Genomic DNA, 10,612 nt, shown 5'->3' with positions numbered 1-10,612 from the left:
AAAAAAAAAAAAAAAAATTCCGATAAAAATCTGAAATTTTAAAACACCATTTTTTCGTTTAAAAATTGCGTTTTGACATAGAAACTGAAATTTTCGTTTATGAAACGAAACGGCGTTTCTGGAACAGAAACGATACCAAACGGGCCCTAAGCCTTTTAAATTGGCAGCTGCTTGTGGCTGGGCTTTTAGTGGCACTTAATATTTACAAGCTAATTACAGCCCAGAATTTAGGCCAAGCCCGTATAACAGCACTGCACTATTAATCCGTATATAAGTACTATGGCCATGATGAGCCCACGACCCACCTACGTCTGCAATAAACGAATATGAACTACCCAACCTTATCCTATCAAGTAACAATTGAAACTTTGTTGAGCCCATTTTGCAAGTTAGGCCTACATTTGATGCCTCTCCTTAGCTGGAATGTGATGGAGTCGTGAGAGAGAGCTCTTTAGCTGAACAATGATGGAGAGAGAGAGAGAGAGAGAGAGAGAGAGAGAGAGAGAGAGAGAGAGAGAGAGAGAGAGAGAGAGAGAGAGAGATTAATGAGTGATAACAATTTGCAATCATTAATTAACGAGTTTATTGCAATTGGGTTAAGATTTTGGGGGATTTTATAATTTTAATGGATCAGTCCAAGCCCATGTGACTTTCTTCTTTATTTTTATGTAGATCCAAGGCCCAAGTAGCATTAGGAGTTTTATCTCTATCAATGTCGTTGTAGGATCTAAGAAATGGTTGAAATGTGGTTTTTGTTTAGGTTTAAGCTGTATCTATTGAAATCTTGAAATCTTGAAGAACTTCACCAATTTGAGACTTTGAGTCTCAAAGAGATCCATTTTTCAAGGAGCTTGATCTTTACGCTTGAAAGAGCACATTTCATGTTTTGTCTTTCTTGCAAGAGTTCAACAATTGATTCTCTTCACCACGCGTGAAAGAGCATGTCTCATATTTTGTTGTTCCTAGAAGAATTCAATGGTTGATTTTCATTTCCATCTATGTCAATGTTAGTAGGCTTACTTGCGACAAATTGGTTGAGTGGTCCATTTAGGACCACAACAATTCTAGGGTTACAGACTTTGGTGTACATGGTATGTACAACGAGTATCTCTGTACCTACATTTAGAATCTAAAGAAGAAGATAGAAGATAAGGTAGAGAGCAGTGACTAATCCCAATTATGCATCTTTCGACCTAGCCGATTTTAGGATTTTTTCTCAATGGATTGCTAGGTTTTCAAATCTAAGGGGCCGATTTTTAAGACCGATTAGATCTTCGATTCCAATTTTCATAACCTTGATAAAGAGACAAAAGGGTTGCATTAGTTAATAGGAGTGTTAATTTTATCCATAAAAGCCTAATTAGAAAAGTAGTCCAGGACTTGATTAGGAATCCCATGTCAAATAAAAACCAAGCACTAATGGGGATTTTCTTATCTATCGCACGCCATAAAATCTATACTTGTGATCCACTTGTGATCCATTAAGTCTTATTGTAGAAATCCTATCCAAATCTAAAACTAAAAGCATTTCTCATCTTATAATTGCAATTTTCGATCCGTCCGTGCGTCCGTGACAGACAGAAAGCACTGGAATCTAAAAAGATGGAGACATTGAAATAAAATCAATAAAGTACGTACGCGTGGACGCAATGATTTATGGTGGAGTAATGTCAGCAGGCATTGATGGTAGGAGTTATCCATCGTCATATACAATAATTTGTATGATAACAATAATTTCTCTAATGGGTAGTTCCAGAAAGCGCACGTCAGCCATTTGTCCATGTGGCAAATAAAGATAATCCTTGCATTTTTTTTTTCGTAGAAAGATAATCGACCAGCATGATTTTGTTCAAACCATGTTTTTTCTTTTATTTATTTATTTATTTTATTTGGTGCAAGACCCACACTGGCTCAGATGGGGTCAATAGCCCACATGGGATAGGAGGGCCAAACCTTCGATCTTTTCTGTACTTACATTATAGCCTAATTGTTTAGTTGCTTGCCATCAAGCTAGAAGCTCATCTCCAGTTGAAAAGCATGGTTTTAAAAAATGGTATTAAATTAAGTGTACAAGCCGAATGGTATCAATATTGGATGTGCCCAATATCTATATCCACTAGATCTTGTGTCGGTAGAATAAAATAAAATTATTATTTCGAACTAATAATAATTGAGTACTTGAACCAATAATAAACCCAAATCGAAACCAAAAAAACCCATTTAATTAGAACTATGAAAAACAACTGTTTTACTAAAACCATTTAATAATTGGTTTTTTTAGGTGTAGGAGAGTAAATGTAAGAGAAGAAGAGGATAGTGACAATGTTGAGTGAAGCAAAATGGAGTCATTACAGATCATTGAGACCAAGGCAGATCTCTGATATTATAGTGGATACCCATCTCTACCATTGCTACTCCACTAAGCGGTTTGTCCATCTCACAAGAGTATTTTCATATATATGTTATTGTCTTGTGGGCTGTGTTTAATTGCGACTTTGTTTATAAGGTGTCCATTGCTTGTATTACCTACAGGTCCTATAACTTAGTTTGGAAGACTATATCGATGGCAAGTGAGACACATTGGCCATATTCTAGTCCTTACTCTTTGATACTTTGTATCCGACCTTGTATATTCCTTTTTCTAAATAGAATTACCTTTTATATATAAAAAAGAAAAAAAAATCTCCTATATATAGTGTGTTTCGTGTCGTAAAAGATAGATTCAATCTCAATGGTGGGGCCTTGGGGGTTGATTGGTTGAAAAATTACACAAAAAGTCCACAACGTTGAATTGGTATTTTGATTTGACACACGTGACGTGAATGGACTTTGTTGATGATGATGATGGTTAATTGGAACTTTTGGATATCAAAGATGTGCAAAATGGGTCACCACCCATGGCCATGAGGCCATCAAGCCATGAAGCCCATGATCCACGCATCCACTCCATGGAGTTAATTGTCAAAGTCAAATCCAACCAAACCAAACCAAACCACATCACTATCTTGATCCTCGCATGCGTTACTTTATAAGACTTCTGAGTCCTGGCTCACCACGTGGCATGACTTACGTGTGCACCGAGCTTTTCTATCAACTGTCCATGTTTTTTACCCTTGATTTTTTTTTTTACTGCGTGCTCTGATTAGGGTTTTACTATTTTAGTACCTATGTTTTCTATGCTCAGACTTTTTTTTTTTTAATTTATTTATTTACTATCCTATTGAGTGCCCTTGCTCAATGGCCAGTTTACTATGCGCTAGTAATGCTAATGGCCACCTATTCCTATACACACTTACCTATTCAAACACATAATCCTGTTTTTAGGAGGTAAGGATGTTTTTTCACAATTTTTGAAAATAGGATGTTGTGTATGGATGTTTAGGACGCAGATGGATAGTCATTTTTTACCTTAAAGTGTTGTATTTGAGTTCATTCAACCGATATTGATATATATCAGCTGATATGATTGATATGATACTTACTGTTTCAAAAATCATAATTGGATTTGTCAAATTGATCGATTTTTTTAATTAAAATTGATATTGGAATCTATCATGCCAATCTTGATCCAAAATCCTAAGATCACTGTGCTTTTCATATTTGAAGGCAGATTCTAGAGTTTTTAAGACCCATTTCAATTTCTTTTTTGTGTTTTGAATCCTTGTAGGCACTTAAAATCCCAATGAGACTTATTGTAGTCTATAAAATGTAGAGGCGAGGAAAGAAGCTAACTTGACTCGATCATAAATTAAAACGCCTAGAATGACCAGCATATCTAAAGAACATTCCAACAATTACAATGTTTTTATCCAATAATTGACCATATCAAATTGTTAGGAATTAGGATTGGTGACCATTGATTCTAATATGAATCTAACTATTCCTGATACAATTCGTCGATTCTTGAAATCTTGCTTCTGAGTTTATGACATTTGGTAGAATAAAAATAATGTCACTCAAGACAGAAATAAAGCAGTAGGTCGAATTCTTCTTTAGCGCCAATGTAACAACCACGAATAGACATGCGTGGAATCCCAAAAGGGTAGAAGAATGAGACATATTATGAGACTTACAATGCATTATAGATGTCACTCCATTCCTTCATTTCATTTATGACGCTTCTTGGAAAGTTTCCGTTTTAACCCTTTTTGGGTGTTTTGCCGAGAAGTTTCCCTCAGTTTCCGTGTTTTGGGTGATGGAAATCAAAGTTTTCACGTTCTTCAACGTTTTTTTCCTTGCATAGTTAAAATTAAATAATTTTCTATTCTCTCCACCTCCGGTCTCCAGCCTCAAGTGCTCCACCTTCTTCAACTTTCTTTACCTTTTAACTTACATCCACGCAAGGTCAAAACTATATTTTCTATCTTCTTTGCGTCACCAGACTCCTCCTCCGGGGGACCTGGTCCTGCTTTCAAGTTTCTAAGTGTACTGTGCCATTTGCATTGGAAGGAGAAAGGAGGAAGGAACTCAGTCAAAAGTTGAAAGTCTTCCATTGCTGATTACTGAGTTCTGATTTGATGATTTGCCTTGCTTGGCTGCGCCGTACTCTTTTTTTCACACTTTCCAAACTATATATGTCAAACCCAATATATAAAATTACCAAATAAATAGGATAAATATCCCACTTCTCTTCTCTCGACAATCCAGTTCACTTCCCACTACGTTATTTTTCTAAGATTACATGATTATCACTACTGGGTCTTGTGCATGATTCACGTTATTCTTCTTTTTTCGGTTGGTGACAACTTTCTTAAATATTAGTATTAGACCACCTGGGTTAAACCAGTTGGTCCAGAACTCCACCCAGTAATGCATGGACAATAGTGCAAATCCATAGTGGTTTGAAACCCTTTGACTGACTTGGACCATCTGAACTAGCCAGACCCAAATGTTTAAAACAATTTTGAATCCTACTTTAATTAGATTTAAAGGGTGAGGACTTTTAAGTTGTAAGTACTAAAAAAAAAAAAAAAAACCCTTATTCTCTCCTATTTTAAGAGAGAGAGAGAGAGAGAGAGAGAGAGAGAGAGAGAGAGAATCTCTATATAATTCTTGTCTGTGATTTTGTGTTATTCTAGCTTCCTCAGCATAATTTCCTGTGAACCAGTTACATCAGTGCCCACTTTCTTTTTTCAAGGATGAATGTATGATTAGTGGTGTACTTAATTAAGATAATGAGCTGGTCCATGGTGAGCTTAATCTAGCTCTACACAAGTGAAATTCTATTAATGAGCAACCATGCATATCATATCCATTATCCTCCCTGAAACTAAACTAGATAATGACATCTGAACACCTTCTTGAGCCACAGGATTCCCTGTAAAATGATAAACTATGAACATAGGAAAGGATCAGATTGAGGTTGGAGTTGTGAATTTTGTTTCTTCCTAACATGAACCCAGCTCATCACGCAACAGGCTCGATGCAACTAATCTGTTAGAACCCTTTTACTTCACGTCTGCACCCTCTTGAGGCTTCATGGTTTCAGTCTTGACTTCTTAACTTGGATGTGATCAAGTTGGGAAATGGGCTATTTCTGGACCCATCTGTACAGTAATATTGTTGAGCTAACCTGTCTCCATGTCTTAATGCAGGGATCCTTGTCTCCATCTGTAGTACACATTACACACCACAACCTAAGCATATATGGAACTGTTTTTGGATAACATATGGTCTCCTCCATTTTATATATCTATGATAATGACATACAAAGAGGTTTAGGTGGACTATATATATTTAATCTTAATCTCATTTAACTAAGTCAATTTGGTTAGACATTAAGAAAGCTAACCTGGTCTAATCCTTGACAAATTCAAAATGACAAGCTAAGCTTAGAAGAGTTCTTCATGAAAGAGTAGAACCCTTTACATGTCACTTTTTTTAGGTCTCCATATGGGGGGTTGTTCAGAAGTCAAGGTCTTCAAAATCAGTTTCAATGAAAACCTAACCATTAGGACCTAGAGGGAAATTTAAATAAAAAAATAAGGAAGAAGGGAATACCATTTCCCTTTCAAAACCAATCTGTTCAACCTCCATTGGATAAGCACTACAATTATATTTTTTAGAAGAAACTGAGGCTGAGAATCTTGAGGACTGAGAATAAATCCAAATCTTGATGCCAAACAAGGTCTTTGTCATATCATAGCAGAGAATCATGGCTAAGAGATCTGTTCACGCCATCACTGTTTTATCAGTTTTATGGATAATTGGTTCATGCTCCATTCATACGTTCTTGGGGTTGAGCTCTTACGTATACTCCTTTACTAGCTCTATTATGCTTTTACTACTTTAACTTAAATCTCCATTCAATTTTCATCTTCCGTTACATCTCAAACATTGGAGACACCAATATAAAATGCTTATGGGTCAATTACCAACATATATATTCTAATCTACAGGGGTTAGTTTTCCTGTTAAGTTATACCCATTTTTTTTTTTTTTAACAAAAAAATTGGTTTGGTGTGGGGGGAAGGAATAAATATGTCCACCATCCATTGTCTAATATACTGATAGGTAGTTATCTCATAGTAGGAAGTGATTCTGCTGACGCACAATATTTGTATAATATAATATGAAGATAAAAGATCATCCCCACACTGTATGCTTAAAAACCTTATCATTCACAGGGTTATTTTATTAATTTTCTATCCATTCCATAACCCATTGAAGGAACCCATATGCGAAAGCTTCATGTATGGTTTTGTGATGACACATGTTCTTTAATTTATTTCCATAAATATCCTTTCATTGGTTTTTAATTTTTATTTTATTTTATTTTTTAATTTTTATTTTTTTTGGTGCTGCCATTAAGAGTGATTAAAAGGGTATTTATGAAAACCAAAGGACATGTCAGCTCATATCCATATGGGTAGGGGATTCAGATTCCATTGTAGCCCCCTAATGAAAATACCATCTAGCATGTTGCTATTGGTATGGTGTGGGAGATTCTTCCGACATCGATTTTTATTTAGGGAAAGTGGTTTTCTGTCTGAGAATGTAAATTATGCCAAACTTCTTGTGCCTATTTCTCTCCTTCCCAAACAAGGGACATGGTTGTCTTTTCATTAGGAGAGGAGAGAGATAGATAGACACATAAGAGCAATGGCGTAAGCCATGCTCTTAAACAAAGTTCTTTTCCCTTTATTTAAATAAAGGAGAAATAACACTATCAATTTGCTTAGGTCGATATCAATTTAATTTGAAAGATCTAAATCAGTCTGGTTCAATTTTTAAAACTATGATCACCAAGTCATTGGTTGATACTTGGAACATTAATTCTTAAGAATTAGATTTCTTTTAATTTTTTTACCTTTGATTCACTACGAGGTGAGACAGGAATTGGTATATTCGATCTATTACTTAACCCATGACTCACAGTCTCACACAATGCTTAAAAACTCGGGATTGGTTATCTGGGAGGATCAATTTACTCTCGTTTCTTTAAAAAAATAGATTTGTTGAACATTTTTACCCTCAGATGGTACAATTGGATTCTTATCGAATCGATCAAAACTTAGAATTGATCTTGAATTCTTGATTGATCCTAATTCTATCCAAAGGATAGCATAGTTGGTGAGCAACGAACTTAACATATTGAATACATCACTTGGGAACATGGTTTGAGAAATCGGTTTGGATCGAATCAATATTAGCTTTGACAAATTTCATTCTTAATCGATACCATATCGATGAATCAGTATATAGATAAGGGGTAAATTGATAAAAAAAAGTGACTTTAAAAGTAAAATTAAGTATTTTTGTCTGATTTAGGGTGATCCAAAATGCCTCCCTGTTTGTTTCTCTCTCTTCCTTTTCTCTCCCTCCTAAGAAATGATATGTTTGTCAAGAGCAGATTAGGTTCTTGTACAAAAACACATGTATGATTTGATCCACACTTAAAATCCAGATAAAGGAAAACCCTATGGTAGATTCTATGGGGGTGAATCAAATTGTACAAAAATAATTTCCATACAAAAACTTGATCATACTTCTTTTCCCTGTAAGGAAGAGAAAGATAAACACAAATTCTAAAAAAAATAAAAATAAAGATAAACACAGAAAAACATTAATACAAGAGAGGGAACTCAGCCCATTTTAGATAATCTACTTAGGATTTTATTTATTTATTTATTTATTCTTTTAAATTATACTTAGGATTCCTTCTAGGTGGAAATCACACTTGACATGTGGTACCACTACCAGTTTACTCTATCTATGTACGTCACTAGAGTTCTAGACCCCTAGAGTGGTCGATTAAGTTGAAGTAATCCCAAGTCATCCAAAATTCCCTCCCAAACCTAGTCCCAAGCTCCCAAACCCTCCTTATTAATAGGAGAGAGAGGGAAAAGTGATTAGGGCATCCATGATCCATGATTGGAGTGCTCACAAGCCTATTAATTAAAAATTTAATCTAAGTAGATGTACTCTGATGTAGGATGACGTTGCAGATGATTTAATAATTAATACTTGCAATATAGTTAAAATATAGGCAATTGATAGCACCATAAGGTTGGTGCTACAGCCACCATGAGCCACGAAGTCCCATTGACGTGTTCGATGCACCAACTACCAATGCATGCCCTTCTAACTTTAACCATCTCCCCCTTTTTTTGGAATACTTTCAGTATTATTTGCCACATGTACCTATATTTATTCATCGTCTTTAATGAGATTCTTCTTAAAAAATATTAAGTTTTTCATAATCCATGGAGATCATCTCTTCACCATTGGTGAAATGAGATTATGATTGGACTTTGAGTTTATTCTTAATCCCCATCACTTCTTGTATACAATCGAAAATACTTTTCCTTCGGTTTTGTTCCTTTAGCTTATTCCTTCACACAACATTACAAATTTACAATGCAATACAACTGAATGGATGCTTCCTACCTAAAGGAAAAAAAGAAGAAAAAAAAAAAAAAAAAAAAAAAAAAAAACTAGGAGGGATGCTTTACAATTTGTCGGTATTATTTTCTAATTCATTTCTTTCACATCGGGTGAAGGAAAAGTACACCAATGTAGGGTTATTATTACAGTTTCTTCTACAATACAAAGTTGTTAATGCTCCCCCCCTCCCGCTATTGTTTCTTAATGCCTTTTTAATGCCATCATAAGTTTTCAATGAAGGAATTCTTCCTTCAAGTAAACCCTATTGCGAGGAGACTTGAGGTGGAGACTTTTGTTAACACACAATGCCTTTGGACCAACGGAGCTACACTCAGGGGTGCTTATTTGCATTATATTTTTTAATACAATTCTATAATTGTAAGATTCAAATAGTAGAAGTTAGAAATAGGAAGAAAACAGAAAACAAAAAAACCATTTGCGTTACATTTGTATTAATAAATCATATATACAAAACCATTTCAGGTAAATATACTAATGGGAAAAAGATTGCCACGCTGCCCTTATGTAGTTTTCCTCTTATTTGAATTTTTGATTATTTTCTCCCACTAACTCTGAAAATGTGGCTGTACATGAATGATACAATTTTTTAGAATACGTATTGGTGTGGTGTGTAGATTCCTCCTCACCCGGGAAGCATGGGGAACCTGTCCCTATATTAACATAAGGAATAGTACTTGTGGTTTGGTACATCTATGTAATAGGTGGACTATAAAGTTCTTGTTTTAGTATCTTCAATGAATTTCTATAACAAGTTAAGCATATTTTTCTTTGGATAGGTAGGCCTGAAAGAAAGTAGAAGTCTTGTCCCTGAATTGTAAGGCATAGGTCTTTACCCACTGAGTTACTTAATTGAAAAAATATCTTGTCAGTAGACTTTTACTCATAAGAGATTAAGTCCTTTTCTTTGTAGAAAGTTTTCATCACCCATAGAGAAATTGTTTTAAATAATTAGACAAATTAGAGTGATGATCATATGGTATCAATAATTGGAAGATACAATTGGATAAATGTTATCTAGAGTGACGTTAATGTGATGTTTACAAGGAAATAGACAGTGTGGGCATTAGATGGCTGCATTTGATGGGCATTAAAACTCTCTTTCCTTTATATCACCATATAGTGATGCTTTAATATGAAATGCAATCTCTCAATTGAGAGCCTACAAAAAAATATATTTGCTTTTTTTTTTTATATATATATAATTTATAATTTATTTTTCTTATTTAATCTACTATAGAGAAAAATTATGCACAAGTGATTATTATCAAGAATTGCTATCTATCATATATGAGAGCTTATTTAGCAACTAATTAAACTTGGTGCACAAGTAGAACTCGTCATCTCGACCAAAAAAAAAAAAAACTCATCATCAGTTTTTCACTTGAGAATTTTCAGGTCATGACATATGAAAAAAATCAAGTTGATAGAAACAATTGAATAAGACAAAATTATTTGCGTGAAGAAATATGAATACATTCAAAAAGGTCCAAAAATGAAGGAAGAACCCATATCACTTTGTGTACAATTAAGTGATGACATGTGTCTCACATGCTATCATTAAGAGTGCATGAAAATGTATATATGGAAGTAAAAACAACACATGTCATCACCTAATCACCTAAATTAAGATACATGAAGCCTATATGTACATATAGGCCATCTAAATGGAGAACAAAGTCATAATTTTTTTTGGGGGGGGGGGAGG

Source organism: Macadamia integrifolia, chromosome 3, assembly GCF_013358625.1.
Source record: "Macadamia integrifolia cultivar HAES 741 chromosome 3, SCU_Mint_v3, whole genome shotgun sequence".
NCBI lineage: Eukaryota > Viridiplantae > Streptophyta > Magnoliopsida > Proteales > Proteaceae > Macadamia > Macadamia integrifolia.
Note: the sequence above shows the minus strand (reverse complement) of the source record.